General features: G+C 44.3%; 1 protein-coding gene across 8 annotated transcripts in view; it reads left to right on the plus strand.

Moving 5' to 3' along the window:
* The window catches only part of SRGAP3 (SLIT-ROBO Rho GTPase activating protein 3), a 333,106-nt gene that overhangs the window by 80,533 nt on the left and 234,585 nt on the right, over nucleotides 1–17,988 (plus strand). The window lies entirely within an intron of this gene.

Below are 17,988 nucleotides of genomic sequence, written 5' to 3' on the forward strand. Positions count from 1 at the left end.
GGCTCAGCCTTGGCAAGGAAAACCTGAAAGCACCATCCACCATGCTCACCCTTTCTCTTGGGATGTACTCTAAGAGAAGACTGGGCCTGGCCTCTTGGCATATGTTTTCTTTCTGGTCACAGTTCTCCTTGCTGCAACACAGGGTGTGTTGTGGTCTCCTGAAGAAAGAGTAAAGACAAAATACATCTTCGGGGCTGTTGATGCCTGCCCCTGAGGTTATAGGTGGACTGTTGAGCAAGTTGGTTATTTGGGGCTCCGGCAACCTGATGTTCCACACCTGTTTCTAGGTGCTGCTGCAGCTCAAGGCTCAGTGACCCAGGAAGTGGGGTGGCCTCCACAGGAGCGGTGGGAGGCTGCGCATCACAGCTGCTGTACACGCTTCAGATGCTTGGGAAACTTTGGGAGGGGAGCAGCCATCAGGGGAGAGCTTTGTTTTTTTCCAGTCTCGCCAACCGTCTTGTGCCTTTCAGTTCTGCTCAAACCTGGCGTGCTGATCACCTCTCAGTAGACCCCAGGAAGAAATGAGCAGAAAACCCTGCTCTTCCCTGGGCTCCTCCTCTTTAGTTTTCAGTTCAGTGTAGAAGACAGTGATTTACAATGTTTCAGCGTTCCTGAAAATTTAGATACCTGCCCTTTATTGGTCAGAGATCTGAATTCTCTCGAGTATTCAATACAAAGCCTGGTTTCAGCCTTTGCCTGCACACTTTTTAGGAAGTTTATGTTTTGTAAGACTGGCTGATTATTACTGTTTTTTAAAACTGAGTTTCCCTTGAAAAATGCCATAAGAGAGAAGGGTATGGTGAGTTTGGGACAGTCTGGAGTTTTTATAAGCATCGTCTTGGTAGAAAATGTGCTCGTCTCATTTTTGAAGGATTGCCACCACTGGGCCCCTGAACTTTGCTTGAGGATCAATTAAGCATTTATAGCTCTGGCTGATTCTTTTACTTTTTATTTTTTGCCTTTATTTTAACAACTAATTAGCAAGGACAAGGTAATGCATTTCAGCAGGAAATTTGTCCAAATGATCTTGTCTCTTCCAGACTCTAAATGTCTCTGCATTCTAGTTAAAAGAGTTTGATTTTATTCCTTCAGGGTTGACACCCACACAATTTAGGTCAGGATGCTATTGCACCCGAAATTGTCCGGAATCTTTTCTGTCAAAATTCTCTTTGTTCATCATCATCATCATAACTATTGATGTGTGTTCAAGGGTTCAACTGTTTCCATGGCTCACTCCCAGACCTCACCACTCTTGGCCTACACAAAATACAGACAGGGTCTGTAGGAGCTCAGTTTTAGAGATGAGGAAACTGAGGCCTTGTAGTGTTAAATGACTTGCCCAAGGTCACAAGGTGGGAAATGTGAAGGCAGCTGGTTTTCTTCCAGGCCCAGTGTCCCCGATACATTGTTTGCCTGAAGCTGCCCCTTGAAGGATTGATGTCAGTAGCAGATGGCAGTTTTGTGGTGGGGACCGGCTGCCTCTCGATCACGGCCCATTGTTTACCCTCTTACTTTCCTCCCTTGCCTTTGTTGCTGGCCTCTGAAGAGCGTTTGACCAAACACCAAAAATAATGCCTGATGCCAATTACCTTCGGTATCATCTGGCCAGTTTGCCACAAACACTCCACCTAGTTTGACAGATTTTGTCCTCTGTGCATTTTGTGAGGGGAACTTTTGATTTTTAAAAATGATACTGAGTTCTTTGTTGGCTTAGTCCCTTTTTTCTCGTTTTGAAGCATTTACTGACCTAACAAAGGGGAATTTTTTTTTTCTTTGAAGGGGAATGTTTTAAAACAGCTTTTTTTTTCCTATTGTGAAAAATTTCAGACTCATGCCTTCTCTTGCCTAATCAGATACTTGAATCCCTTTGATTATATACCTGCAACACAGTAGTACACCACATGCTTGCACATTTCCAGTGATAGAGAACTCACCACTTCCCAAGCCCACATACTCTATTTTTGGACCACTCTGGCTGTTGTAAGCAGTTTTTATGTTGGGTTAAGTATGTCTCTAATCCACCTTTTGGTTCTATACCTTGGGACTTCATAGAACAAGACAGATGCTTCTTTCCCATGACTGCCCATTGGGTGTTTGGAGACTCCGATCATAACCCAGGGACTATGATTATCTCCCATTTGCTCATATAAGATGGTTCACTGCTGCTTTATCATCTTCACTCACCTTGGGAGCTACTGCATCCCGGGTTGCAAACTCCAGTGTCTTTGAGTACTTGGCAGGTAGAATAAGTGAGTGAAGCTGGCTAAGTAAGATGAGTTGTGGCAGCTGGCCCACTGCCTCAACCAGGGCAACGTAAGAAGAGGTGGTAGTTATGGTCAGCCCGAGAGCACATGTCCTGTCCAAATGGGCAGTCTCTACTTGGGTTCAACCAGTTGTTACCACTTAGAATGTAGGCCCAGCCAGATCTTTCAATTTTTCAACAGATACCAGTAATCTGGATTAGAGCTTTATGCTTTTGAAGAGATTTTGCCAAATAGATCTCCAAAAGATTGTACTGTCAAAAGCCTTCTTTAAGAGTGATACTAAGTTCTAAATGCGACTCTTTAAATGTGATTGGAGAAAGAAAACCACTATCACTTCCTTTATGGTGTATGTAATGCTTCTATTAATACAGCCCAAGGTTGAATTAGCCCTATTCACTGCCCACCCCATCATTGCACTGTATATATTTTATCTGCTATATTTCTCTCATCCACTAGGCTAGGAGCCTTGTCAGAGAGAAGAAAATGAAGTGAATTTAATATGACTTGTTCTTGGTGACCCTGTGCTGGCTCCAAAGCGATGTTGCTTTCTGTCCGAGGTGTTCACAAGTGTCCCTTTATGAATCTGTTCAGGAACCATGCCTGAGAGTGACACCATATTCTCAGTCTGGAACTGGCAAGCTCGAACTTCTTTCCCCTCTTGAAAATCAGAACATTTGCCCATCTCCAGCTTTATGGCGCCTATCCTATTTTTCACTATTTCCTCAAAGATCCCTGATAGTGTTCGGTAATCTTATTTGCAGGTGCTCTCCACTGTCCTGGGCTCTAATTCGTCTTGCTGTTAGACATAATGGTCTGTTCTGCATTTATTCAGAATTCCCATTTCCATTTCATCTTAATAGAAAATGAAAATAGAAATGTAGTGATTGATTTTCGTGTTTTATTTTTTTATTACACATCCATATTCATTTTAGGCCATCTTCTTAATGGCGTAAGTCTAGAATTGGGGGGAAGAAGACAAGGTATTGAAGAAGATCACAGAGAAGTATTTATTTACTCATTCATTTATAGGTTCATTCAGTGAACATTGAGCATCGGCTTTGTTCTTAGTCTTGTGCTGGGTGTTGTGAGAGACGCAAAATATAGGATACATTCTTGGCTAAGAGTTTTCTTGGAATATGGCAAAAAAATCAGTGAAGGAAAAGAAATTTAAAAAACCCCAAACATAAAAAACTTCCAACTCAGCACCAGAATGAATTTAGTCTTAAAGAGATTATGCGATAGAGTGATTGGACAATGACCTTAGGAGGCCTCACCACCTTCAGTGGCTTCAGTGAGGAAAGTAGGCTGGGTTGGGGAACAGTGGGGAGTAGTGAGGACTGTGGCTGATTAGAGAGCTCACTTAGAGGAGGCAGCCCCTGCTCAGCTCTCGCCTGTCATTACCATGAAGGGATGTGAGCCCAGAGTGGTTAGTTCTTTCAGTGTTTCCAGGGCATCTGGATTTTAAACCAAAGTCTCCTGATTATCATTTTAAATATTGAAAAATTTAACTTTTAAAACGTTTAAAAAATTGGGTTGTCTTTTTCATTATTGAGCTATAAGAGTTCTTTCTACATTCTGGATACAAGTTCCTTATCAGATATATGATTTGCAAATATTTTATCCCATTCTGTTGGTTATCTTTTCCCTTTTTTGATGGTGTCCTTTGAATCACAAAAGTTTTAAAATTTTTATGAAGTTCTGATTATCTATTTCTTTCTTTCTTTTCCCATGCTTTTGGTGTCATATCTAAGAATCTTTTGCCAAATCCAAGGCCATGATGAAAATCTCCTGATTTTTAAGTGGTAGCTCAAGTTTTTAAGAAACTCTTTGCTACATGAACAAACCTGTCGGTAGGAGAGCTTCAGCCTGTGCCCACCAGTCTGCAACTTGTGGCCTACAAGTTGACATCCATAAAGGGTCTTGGTGATGGGGCCTCAGCCAATTTACCTGTTTCATCTTCAGTTGTTTTCTCTATTATAGGCCTGTGCTCTCATATCCACTTTAGACCAATTCCTTGTCTCTGCATCCTCCATACACTTTTTCACCTCCAAATATTTCCCCATTTGTGCCTTTATTCTGCTTAAAATGACTCCTTCTTCCTCTCATTTTTTTTTCTTTTTTTCTTGTCTGGGCAACTCCTGACCATCCTTCAATGCCTGCTCAAATGATCCCTCTTCCATGACGCCTTCCTAATAACTCTTCTGGGCAGAATGAGTGATTCCTCACATCTGCCTCTCTATTTTTAGCCTTATTATCCTTCATTCCTATTTTATGTTTAGTCCTTCAGCCATGAACTCTTGAGGGCAGAAATGCTTATGGTCATTTTCATTTCCCCCATGTGATTGGCATACAATCAGTTGAGTGAGTGACTGATAAGTTACTAATAAGAAGTTTTACTCTTATAACTCACAGCTCAAGCTCAAGCTCGAGTTATATTTTCTTTGACACTTGTCTTAGCTTGGGCTGCTATAACAATATACCATGGGTGGCTGGGTGGCTTAAACAACAGACATTTACTTCTCGTAATTCTGGAGGCTGGGAAGCCTAAGATCAAGGTGCCCACAGATTTGGTTCCTGGTGAGAGCGCGCTTCCTGGCTTGTAGACAGTTGCCTTCTCGCTGTGCTCACATGATCTTTCCTCTGTGTGTGGAGAGAGAGCTCTCTATCCTTCTCTTCTTAGAAGGGGACTATTCCCATTATGAGGGCACCACTCTCATGATCTCATGTGAGCCTAATCACCTCCCAGTGGCCCTACCCATCTCCAAACACCATCACATTGGAGGTTAGGGCTTCAACATGTGAATCTGGGGAGGAACACCAAACATTCAACCCCTAACAATGTCATACTTTCTGTTCCATTGAAAGTGGAGCTTTTATTTGTTAAGGAAATATTTTTCATAGCTTGATGAGTTTCCTTGTTTGTGCCTGATAGGGGAGATGTTTGTCTATGGAGACTGGGTGAAGGCTGATGTGTTGAAAGCTTAGGTGATGTTTGGTGGGGTGATGTCTGTCACAGTCGTGGTGGGATGTGGTTGGGGCACATGGCACACCAGGCACCTCCCAGTCTGAGGAAATCAGTGGATCTGGGGGTCTATATTGGCCATTTCTGGAGTTCTCACCACCAGAGTTTATATGCTAGGGACGACCGTTCCTTTCCAGAAACCTCTATTATTTGTTCATTCATTCACTCACTCACTCACTCACTCATTCAGTGACTGTTACAAGCCATGCTTCATTTCAGGCTATACAGCTTTGCTTATCAGTGGGAGGTAATTTATTTATCTCTACGTCTCAGTCATGCATATGGTATCTCATTTTGTGATCCCCCAAATTCTGTGAAATAGTCATTATTATTCCTATTTTACGGATTAAAACGTAAAATTCAGAGACATAAATTGTATCAGATTGCAGAGCGAACAGTGGCAGAGCCGAGGTTTAAACTGGAGGCTTTCTGACTTCCAGTTGTACAGGGAGGCAAGATGTATGCCAGGGCAATTTGGCCCTGAAACCCAGGGGTTCCTTCACTGGGGGGCCAGTCTGGGGCGGGTTTTAGTCTTTGACTTCCTACCCTTCCTAACCCTTCCACACTCCTTCTAATCCAATCTCTGCTATCCCCTACTTAGCCACCTAGCTGTGTCAGATCCCTCACTCCCACTTTGAAAAAGGGCCCACTGGAGACTTGACGGAGGCTCCACCAGCCTGGAAATACAGAACCAGCAATCTTAGGTGTCTTCTAGTCCAACGCTCCCACTTTTTTTTTTTTCCCCTCCAGATGTGGAAGCTGATGTTCAGAGAAGACTTCTGGCTCGCAGGCACTTCTAGACCATATTTCCGTGAACACAAAAGCTCTATTCGCTTGGCTCGTTGCTGTAGCCTCATTGCTGTAGCCTTGTGCCTGCACCTCGTTGGTGATCAATAACCGCATGGAGTTGAATTGCTTTGGTGGGTGGGGCAAGCCAGGTGGGGACGGTTGCCTGGGAGGCAGAGCAGAGGTGCCTTGGAAAATAGGATGAGGCGGGGGTATAACATGGAAAGGAGGAGAGGAGGTGAGGCTGGTTCAGAAACTCGGTCCTGTCCTTGTAGCTGCCAGGAAGGGGACAGGGGTTGACGTCTTAAAGGTGCTGAGTTTCAGTTCAGAACCTCTGGCCTAATACAGGCTGCAGCAAGCTGTATCCTGGGCTTGATTTCACTTGTAAATGATTTCTTCCTGATGGCTTGTTGGTGTTTATAAAATATCTTGGCTGCCCAGGAGTGGGGTTTTGGCTCCGTTCTCTTAATTTGTTTAATCATTAGGCCAATTTATGTTTGGAGTAGTGTTCCCTGAGGTGTATTCCATGAAATTGGATGTAAAGAGGCATTGGGTGGAAAAAAATAGCTCTGTGGTCAAATAGGTTTTGGAAGTTCTAGCATAAAGTGAGTTAAATAGGTTTGTTTCCCACAGGACTTGAATGTGTTAAGTGTGAACCGCCAAGAAGCGGGCCACAGACTTTCCTCAAACTTACTCAGCCTTGTAAACCTTTTTCATAGAATATCTCACAAGACTGTTCCAGAGATTACATTTTGGACAATGTCAGGCTACACAGTTTGTGGGTTACCCAGATTCTTTCTCTTTTTGCCTTTTGCCCAGTTCCCTAACTTTTACAGTTTCCTAAGAAGACAGTTTGAAGAGGGGAAGAGGTAAAACAAATGCGTATCCAGCTCAGATAAGTGATATCAATGTGGTGTTTCAAGGTCACTTAGAAAATGTGGCTTTTGACATTTCCATTTACTGAGCGCTCAACCATTGATTTAAATGGTAATTTGGTGACAGTTCTTTCCTGATCAATATGCGTGGTGTGTGCGCGCGTGCCCGCCTGTGTGTGACAGTAAGGAGGTGCACTCAGCTGCAGGCAGTGTGCAAGGGACCTTGAATGGACCTTGGTGCCACCGCTGGGATCGCACAGTTGATGCCAGCTAATAACAATGCAGATGGACACGCAGAAGCCCGTGGCCTGTGGCGCCTCAGGGTGAGCAGATCTCAGCCACAAATCCAGGTGCAATAAAAATATGGTTTTCTTTATTTTTCTGTAACTCGATTTACATTTCACATCCCTATTCTGCTGCGAGTGGCAGAAATAAATCTAAGTGAATTGGGGGTTTTCCTCTTGTTTTCTCCAGTGTTGTGTCCCAAGGTGCAGGGGGACTGGGGCAGTGCCAAGGGGACATCTGTTGTGGTTTATTATCAATCTACTTTGGCAACTACCAAGATATCCTCCTTCCTGTTGGGTCTGCAGTGGTCGGTCCAGCCAGTGGTCCTTCTCTGTTCCAAACCTGAGGTCATTTTGCCTGTTCCCCTCCTCACCTCCTTCTATGAGATTTGCAGGCACTGGGGGTCATCCTAGGACTCACACACTGTGCTGGGTTGTGAGAGACTCTGGGCATTAGTCTCAGGCCCATCTTGCTGTGTCCAGCACTCACTTCTCCTCCAGGACCTCCCTAGGGTGCTGCCTGGGGAAGTGGCCCAGTTCCTCGGGTCTCAGATTGTGCAAATATATGTGGACATTCCCTCATCACCCTCCTTCCCTGGGCTTGTCTGTGGTGAGGCAGGATGTGGGTTATTTTCTTACACATCCGTAAAATCTACACACACCTTGCTTTATAGTCTCCCAGAATCTTTATCCATGTGTGGGGGAGGGAAGGAGAGGGGGATTAATAGGGGTGGTAGCCTGGCTCTTTGTCATCATTCTCTCAAAGCTATTGTCCATAACCCACATTCTTTCTCTTCTCCCTGAGGGCTGTGATTTTGAAAGTCAAAAGCCAAGAATTGACTCTTTCCCTGTATTATCCCTGAGACAGTGAACACAGAATGCCCTCCCTGCCTGAATAAGGTCCAGGAGGTCTAAGGAAATATGGGAGGAAAACCTTCAATATTTCAAAATATTAAATGCAGTGAATTTCCTTCCTTTTACATCTGCACCATCCTGGCCCAGGCCACCATCACCTCTTCTTGGGACCACGGCAACATCCCCCTAACTTAGGGTTTCTCCACCTCCGCACTACTGATATTTGGGGCTGTGTCTTTTTTTTTTTTTTTTTTTTGGCGGTACGCGGGCCTCTAACTGTTGTGGCCTCTCCCGTTGCGGAGCACAGGCTCCAGACGCACAGGCTCAGCGGCCATGGCTCACGGGCCCAGCCGCTCCGCGGCATGTGGGATCTTCCCAGACCGGGGCACGAACCCATGTCCCCTGCATCGGCAGGCGGACTCTCAAACACTGCGCCACCAGGGAAGCCCGGGGCTGCGTCATTTTTTGTTGTGAGGGGCTGTCCTGCACCATGTGGGATGTTGAGCAGCATCCCTGACCTCTACCCACTAGGTAGAGGTGTCAGCAGCCACCTCCCCGCCCCCAAAGTTGTGACAATCAAAAATGTCTAGGCCTGCGTTAAAGCCGCTCTCCTAACTGGTCTCTCTGCTTCTTCTCTTGTCTTTATAGTCTGTCTCCCTGCAGCAGCCAGCAGTAATCCTCACACAATTTAATCTAATCATGTCACTTCCTAGTTTCAAACCCTCTGGTAGTATCTCACTGCTCAAGAATTGAATCCAAGCTGCTAGCTGGGCTTACGAAGCCCTACTCTGCCCATCTCAGCCAGCTCATCTCTCCACTCTCCTGGTGCCTTGAATTCTCTAAAATTGTACCCCCTTTGGAACTTTGCACTTAGCTTTTCCTTCTTTCTGGAATCCTCTTCCCCTGGATTGTCACATGGCTGGCCTCTTCTAGGTATTCAACTCTTGGCTTGCATGTCACTTCCTGACCACCCAATCTTAAGTATCTATGGAGTAACTATTGGATTAGCTGACTTGAAGTCTCAGGAGAGCACTTCAAGCTGTATGATGTTTTCCCTATACGATATTTTCCCTTCTTTTTTCTTTTTACCGGAATTGAAAGTCTTTAAGAACAAGAGTTTTGTTTCTCATGTCCATTTGTGTTTTGTTAGTAGCTAGAATAACATTTGGTATATAATAGGTGACCGTGGGATTCGGTGAGTGAACGGTAAGTGTAGATGTCCTTGTGCTGGCCTTTTTTTTTTTTTTAATATTTATTTATTTTATTTTATTATTTTAATTTATTTTTTTGGCTGTGTCAGGTCTTAGTTGCGGCACATGGGATCTTTGGCGAGGCATGTGGGATCTTTTTTCCTTGCGGCGCATGTGCTCTTTGTCACGGCGTGCAGGTTTTCTCTCTCTTGTTGAGGTGAGCGGGCTCAGTAGTTGCGGCACCCGGGCTTAGTTGCCCCACACGTGTGGGATCTTAGTTCCTCGACCCGGGATCGAACCTGCATCCCCTGCATTGGAAGGCGGATTCTTTACCACTGGGTCCCCGGACTTTGCACCTAAGCACACATGTATATTCTGCTTTGGGGTGCATGGGCTTGTACCAGGAATTGTAGTTTAGAGGCACATAATGGAGCAGATCCAGGCTTTCTGAAACCCTGACTGAGAGGTAATTCAAGAAGACGAAGAATCCAAAGAAGGGACAATTGTATCTATGCAGAGCCGTCCAACCTTTGGCTTAGAGGGGAATGAGATAGAGAGACCAGGGGGCCACTTGCAGGGATACTGCAGGGAATTTAATGTTTTCTGTTGAGTTCCTATTATATAGCTGAAATGGGGACACAGAAATGGATAAAATATGGTCCCTGTCCCTGTCTTCGATGGACTCATAGTTTTCCAGGAAAGATAGTTACAAAAATAGATTAATCGATTATAGTACAGTGTGGTAAGTACTGGGACAGCACTGGAATCACACACTGTGGAAACTCAGAGTGAAAGTGACAGCTTTGCTGGGGAGAGATGGAGAAGTTCTTCTAGAAGAAAGGACTTTGGGGTAGGGTTTTGAAGGATAAGTAGAAGCTCTCCAAGTGGTGAAAGGCATTTCATGGAGAGAGAACAGCAAGCGCAAAAGCATGGGTGTCATGAAGGGGCCTGGGTACTTGGACAATGGTGAGAAGTCTGATGTGGCTAAAATCCAGAGCAGGTAGAATGGAGTAGGGGTGGGAGATAAGACCAGAAGTGAGAGGATTTTGAAGTTCCTTTCTAACCACTGGCTCCTGTGAGTCTTTGACCTTGGAGACAGTGGATGAAACTCTTATTTTTTGATAATACTTTTTTCTGATTTTTGGGTATAATGCATGCTCATTCTTTTAAAAGTTTTGAAAATACAGGAAAAATAGAAGAATCTAGAAGTCACTACCAGAGATAATCACTGTAAAAATTCAGTGTATTACCTTTCAGACTTCAGATCTCTTTTATATCTATATATAACAAAAAATAGGATCCTAGGTCTTTAATGAAAAATTATAAAAATGAAGCTGATAGGCAAAACATCGTAGGCCTATAGGCCTACGGCTTGAAATAGAGTATGACCTTACAATAAAGAGACTGCTAAGTAAGAACATCAGTCAATATGCATGACCTCCCACGTGTTTTGATGGTCCATGAGGGCTGGGGATTTGTTTGTCGGAAACCATTTTCTTGTGGTGATAGGTTTGTGTGTGGCCATTTCTGTCCCACCAGATTTATATAAAACTCATCAAGAACTTCCCCATCTCCACATCTGTCCCAGCTACTTTCAGCTAAAAAATCTCCCCTTCCTGGTCCTGCATAGTCTCACTTCCCTGTTGGTACCCAGGCAGCTGTCCCTGCCTTTGGCAGGAAGTATTAAAAGGAGAGACCTGTCAAAGGCAAAGAATTTAACCTCCACAGCAGGTTCCCCCTCCCTGGTGGTACCTTTCCTCATTGTTAGCCCTCTGCCCGCGTCCCTGGTCATCAGTGGTACTTTTGGGGTTCCTGTTTGCCGGTCTGCTCCTAGCAGTGGTAACCTGCTATCCCTTTTCTTCTGATGGCTGGTGAGGGTATTTCCTGGGTATGGTTTACTATAGATCAGTAAGTTTTCCAACTCTTTGTCAGACAGAAAGGCCTGGATTCCTGTAGGCAGGTAGAGTTCCTATGGAGGAATTGGAGCTTGGTGGGAGGGGACAGCTCCAAAGGGGGACCATCCATAGCTTAGAGTGCCTTATAAGGAATTAGAGAGACATGCCATGAGAGGACCCTTACCAGTGAAACACCTTAGCCACCTTCAGGGACAGAAAAGAGTGGGTGTCTCTTCTCTGATTTCATTTGTACTAAAGAATGCAAACTGGCTGAGCAATGTGACTGCTCCCCAGCTGTTGTCTCAGCAGGATATTTCAAGCAGAGTTGCCAGCACGTTACTTTTTAGTTTACAGCATCTGTATTTTGATCAGTGGCCTCTCCAGACAGTATGTTTTGGATCTCCTGAAGACATATCATCTTGGGGAAACTGAGGCAGAACAACAGCCACTCTCTCACTTCTGACACCTGGTAACTGATTACTCCTGGACCTCCAACCCCAGTCATTTGGACTCCGGAGCTTTTGCCTGGTTTTGGTCTTTTGAGTTTACTTGTCCCTTGACAAAGCTAATGTAGGGCTTTGGCCTGATCAGTTCTGGCCTGACCCTCCTGTCTCAGGTCTTATCCTGAGTGTCTCTGTCTTGCTGGATCTCATACTTGGCATAATAGTGCCATCGAAACTCTGCGCCCAAAACAGCAGGGGTCCTATTGTCTCCTGCCAGAAACACAGAATTTTTAGACCATTGGGAATAGTGGGAAAGAAATGTTGAGGATGTGGTGGGTCAGTCCACTTTGATTTAGTTTAACAAGTATTTATTGAGTTCCTTCTATATTCCCTGCCCTCATAGACTTTATAATGCTGTGAGGGAAACACATTTTAACTTGTAATTACAAAAAGATTGAGTATTATGTAAGGGTGGTTCAGAGTTCTTCAGGGAACCTGTAGCAAATGGATCTAAATTGCTGAAAATGTTGTGATTTCTGATATTGGTCTGTAAAACTGAATCATATTGGCTAAGCTTACCTCACCACCATTATTTCCTGAGTTATTTAAGATCTAGACCGAACCATCTTTCCATTTAGAGAAGGGTCAGAAGCTATCAAAATACTTAAGGGGTCAGGAAGATGGATTCTTCTAAGAGAAACACACAATTCTTTGTGTAAAAGATAAAAGTAGTTCCAAAAAAGGAATTTTCTAATAGTTATACTCAAGTTGGTAAATATAATCATAGGATAAGTGCTTTTAAGGTGAAATTAAAGCCAGGGATCAACTGAAGAGGATTGAAAATCATCTTGGTTGGATAGAGTTATGCTGAAGTCACAGAAATTGGGTGAGACAAGAATATGGATTGTGGAAGGAGGCAGCTGTGTTATGGGGGGGACCGTGCTCTGGATGGAATTGCACAGACCTGGGTTTGTGTCTTGGCTTATGGCTCATCAGCTGAGTGATGTCTTTTTTTTAATCCAAGAAAGAAGAAAAATAGATATAATACCTCATCAGTTTCCGTATATGAAAAATGGGGATAGTCATACCTACTCGTGTGTGTGTGTATGTGTGTGTGTGAGAATTAGTTGAAATAACACACATCAGAATTTCCAGCATGCTGCTTGGCACACAGGAGCATTCACTGAACGATGGAAATGTTAGCTCAACCACTCAGAAGGTCACCAACATTGAGTCTTTGGACAGTGAACCTGAGCCTACAGGTGACGCCCTCAGTGAGTGTACCAATTAGTAGGGAGAGGAAAATGCAACAGTACTGGAAAACCATCAGTAGAGTGGCGTTACCTGTATGGGCAGCTGGGAGAGGAAGGTTCCAGTAACTCTTAGACAGGCATGATGCTTTCTTTGCCTATTGCAGTGTTTTTACCCAGTGTGGCTCCTGGGCTACCTGCATTAGAATCTCTGGGGGTGGGACCTGGGAACCTGCGTTTTACAAGTGTCCCAGAGTTCATGAACTTGAAATATTTGGACCTGGACTGTGGTGAACTCACCAACTTGACTGTCTGTGTATTGTTTTTTGAAGGCAAAAGAACATTTAGTTGCCATGTCGACTACTGATGAATGAGAAAAAAAACAAACCTGAACCCCCAGAGTGTGTGTGTGTGTGTGTGTGTGTGTGTGTGTGTGTGTATGTTACAATCCTGTGTTTTTTTAATAAAAAATGTTTGTCTTTATTTATTTAGGTGTGCCTAAAAAGAGTCTGATAGTTCTTACTGACTGGTAATGATGTTTATTCTTGGGAACTAGGAATGGAATGGAAGTCAGGGATGGGGCAGGATGGTAGTGACAGGGAACAGCAGAAAGGAGACCTTTTCTCCTTATATTGTTCAATATTGATTCAATTCTAAAATAATGAGCATGATTACTTTTCTAATTAAAAAGCCACCAAGATGACAATAAGTAAGGAATTTGACAAATTTTCCTGCTGTGGAGGATGTTCAGACATCAACTGAACTATAAAAGAAAAGAAAAGAAAGAAATGTAGAAAGAAAGAAAGACATCTGCAAGAGATACTTAAGTTATGCTTTACTTCTTGTGGTGCTCGTTATATACAGTAAGAATGATTGCTGAAATGCAATGTATTATTTTACTGGATTATTCCTCCATGTAGCGAGGAAGATTTTTTTCCCTGCTCTTCCACAATTCTAAGAGATGGTCCTAGAGGGGGAATAGTCAAGCCCAACCATTTAGTTTATTGGGTTTAAATCAGAAGCCATTGTGGTGCTGTGTCCAGAGTCTGGGATTCAGAGGCATAGACCTGATTTTCATCTCTGATCTATCTTTTGAGCAAGGCACATCTCCATTCTGCATCCTTGCTTCCTCATCCGTAAAATGAGGGTGTTATCTACCTTAAGGGCTAGTTGCTGCGAGGATCAAATGAGGTGCTGTGTGAGAAAGTAAACTCTAGAGTGCTGCAGAAATGTTAATTATTTCTATTTTTGCCTAGCTCCCCCCGCGGACATGCTGCTATTACCGCCACGTTGTTTATGTGTCTGTCTCCCTGTGAGCTCATTGAGTGCAGGGGCCTTGTTTTATTCATTCCCTGAATTCTTATGCCTAGTGCCTGCAACACAAGAGGCATTCAAAGCAAGTTCTGGAATAGCTATCAAGGATAGAAAAATACGTGCACAGTTAGGTTTTGGCTTATGAAAATATTAAGATGCTTTTCCAGGAAATGCTGTCTTCTACTTCTATTTAAAGGAATTAAAAAAAATTCATCCAAGTCGACAACAGAAATGATACTGCCAGGAGAAGGTAAAGAACTTTATTAAGGAAAATTTAATTGCCCAGTTTCTAAAGAGACAGCCACATCTCTCCATCCTCATTACTGTCAAGTGCGGGATGGCTGTTTCCAGGGAGGGCAAGATGAATGAAAAAAGATTGTGAAAAGGCAAATCCTGATACCCCCGGAGAAAACTCTCCCAAGAAACAGGAATGCCCCCTGGATCACCAGTTTCCTTTATTGTTTGTCAGAGCCCTAGAATAAGCCTTCTCTGGACTCCTCAGACAATGGCCCTCTTTGGCCTCTACCCCAGACCTTGGCTGGTGAACCACAAAGTCCCTTACTTCCTCTGGAAAATAAGTTGCTTGACAAAACTGGAAGGATTATCTGAGGCCCAATTTAGGGGCTCCGCTACCTCTAAGACCCAGATAATTATCATCTGAATGGGCAGAGGGGTGGACTGGGGCCAAGACTGGAAACAGAGCCCTGGTGTAGATCTGCAGTTAGAGCAGAGGGGACCAATCTCAGCTTTGGCAGTCTGGACCCTTCTCCAGCACTGCCACGAATCTGCACTGTCTTCTGCCTTTCCCGTACCAGTTGCCTAAGCACAGGACAGCTGGAGAACACCATTACATGGGTTCATAATTGTCCAAACAAGTGCTGATTGCTGCATGGACCGTTGTCAGCCTAGATGAAGTCTCTAGTGGCCTGCCAAAAGGCTCTGCCCTGTTCATTGTTTTAATTGAGTATTTGGATGAGGACATGAGCATGTCTATCCAGTTTGAGAATGTCAGGAAACCAAGGAGTGCAGGCTTGGTGGTAAGGACATGTTTTTTAAAAAAAATATTTATTTATTTATTTATTTGGTTGTTCTGGGTCTCAGTTGTGGCAGGCTCATTAGTTATGGCTCAGAGGCTCCTTAGTTGTGGCATGTGTGCTCCTTCGTTGCGGCTCACGGCTCCTTAGTTGTGGCATGTGAACTCTTAGTTACAGCATGCATGTGGGATCTAGTTCCCTGACCAGGGATCGAACCCAGCCCTCCTGCATTGGGAGCATGGAGTCTTAACCACTGCACCACCAGGGAAGTCCCAGGACCTGGTTGTTGGTATAGAACTGCCCGAGTTTTGCAGCCCAGCTTCTCTACTTTCTAGCTGTGTGACTTTGGGCAAGCTTTTCATCTCATTGAGCCTCAGTTTCCCCATATGTAAATTGGAGATAATTATCCAACCTCAAAGAGTTATCTAGGGGGTTAAATTAGATAATGAATGTAAAGCCCTCCACACAGTGCCTGGCACATAGTAAGGACTCAGTGTTGGTTATTATTATTAATAATCACAAGTATAAGAGTAATATGGTAGGCTTGGGAGTCCAGTAGATCAGGGCTCAGATTTCAGCTGTGCTGCTTATTAGTGTGGACAAATTGTTTAACTTCTCTGAGGCTCAGCTCTCTGTACCACTGTAAAATAGGAACAATAATACCTACGTTGGGCATTTCTGCAAAGCACTCAGGCCAGAACAGACACACAGTGGATGCCCCATAAACAGTGGTTATCATTAAGAGAAACAGCACATCGTGTGGCAGACAGAACCAGGAAGCAGAGAAATCTTAAGAGAATGGGATGAGGTACTGACTCTAAAAATGTGAGTTTAATAGTATCTTTAAGAGAATACTACCAACTCTTCAAGAGAAAGATATTGAGCTCTGAAAGGAATTTCTCCTTTGAATAGATAGAAACATGAATGGGGCAATAACAAATTGGCCTTTGGTTAGGATGCCAGACCTTGGACCCTGGCCCCAGCCTGGTCCCTTGTCCAGGTGGCTTTTGCCCCCCCCCCCCCGGGAGGTTCCAGAGGGAAATAGATTATAGAGGCCACAGACTGGGAAATGAACACCTGGCTTGAAGCTGTGGCTCAACACCCTAATGCAGAAGTCTGGTTCTCTACATGAACTCCTTTGGCCCAGGCGGCTTGGGCATGCAGGCCTCCCCTCCAAGCCCATACTTGAATCTTGGTTCTGTTGCTCCAGGGTAACCAAAGCTGGTCTGGAGCTTGAACCTCTGCCCCGTCCCTGTAGGGACCAGCCTGGACAACTGCCCTGACTTTTCTCTGAGATGCCAACAGGCCTAACCAGACACAAAGGAGAAGAGAGAGTCAGAAGCCTGGACTCAACTAGACTTGACCTTTGACCTCCTTGGAAGTACAACCTCTTGGAATTTTGGTCCGCAAAGGTGCCTAGAACTTGGCAAGTGTATAATATTGTATCACTCCAATGGATGGATTCCCATGCTCTTCATTGTGACCCTGACTTGGAAGAAGTGAATTGAGTTGGCCTTTAGCTCACTAGAGGTCAAAATCCCCCTCCCTCCCCATCCTTGTTGACCTTTCTTCTAACACCACCAGGAGCTTAACAGCCAAGCCTATGGTCAACTCAGGGTGTGGCTATCTCCCTTTGTGGAAGAAGTCAATGGAGAATCAATGACTCCCAGACTGCATCCTCAGAAGTCTGGATTTAAGAATGACTCCTTGATATCCTTCTCTTTCTCCAGATGTTTAAAGCAGCTCAAAACTAAAAAAAAAAAAAAAAATTCAACTTATTTTCTTCCAGACCAGCACTGATCACCAAGCAAGATGTATTTTATTGAGATGCACAACAAAGTGAGCAACTTCATAGAAAAATCTGTATTTTTGACTCTTATGAGACAAACCAGACGATCTGGTGTGCTGGGCCCCTGTTCCCTCACAGCAGCCAGTCAGCCAGAGCTGAGTGGCAGCCGCCGTTCTTAGATGAGGCCTGCACTCTTAAGTCTCCACTATTTCCTGGGCCAGGAGCTCCTCCTGGGTCCCTACACCCCCTTATCTCACACCCACTGCTTCATTCATTTCCCTAAGCTCCCTGGTTTCTATGGGCAGTTGGGTTTGCCATTTCTTAATAAGGCCAAGAAGTTACATTCTATCTTGTCTTTCAAATTATGCTCATCAGATAGGATTGCACAATGAGAATCACATGACAGCATAGCAAATGGTGCAATATCTATGAAACAAAAATGCCTGACTTGCCACCATCCTTTCAAATTTCAGAATAGAGACTCCCTTTCATTACTTTAAGCAAAGCCTTTACTTTTCCTCAAGGATGAGTTTGAGGTTGGAGTCCAGGGCAAGACACTCTCCCCCAAGGAGAAGCACTGTGGGGGCTGCCTCTGACCCGTCCCTGAGGGGAACTGGGGGGAGGTGGGCTGGAGGGCCCTTCAGCTGCTGGAGGCCATTGAGGACCTGGTAATGTGGTGGGTGGCGGCCTTAGTCATCCCCCTGTAGTAGTCACAACACATTTTTAGTAGTTAAAAAACCCCCCAGGGTAAGTTGATAGTTTGCACACTGAAGCACAGTTCACTAAAAGCAATTCTGCTCAAACAGTGTGGTCCAGGAACTGTGCATTGAACTCTGAAGTCAGACCCAGAATGGAATTTCAGCTTCATTACTTACTGATTGCTTGACCTTGGGCAAGTCATCTCACATCTCTACGCCTCAGCTTCCACCTCCTTAAAATGGGCACCTCGCTGGACTCTTTTTTTTTAAAAATTAATTAATTAATTAA

Source organism: Globicephala melas, chromosome 11, assembly GCF_963455315.2.
Source record: "Globicephala melas chromosome 11, mGloMel1.2, whole genome shotgun sequence".
NCBI lineage: Eukaryota > Metazoa > Chordata > Mammalia > Artiodactyla > Delphinidae > Globicephala > Globicephala melas.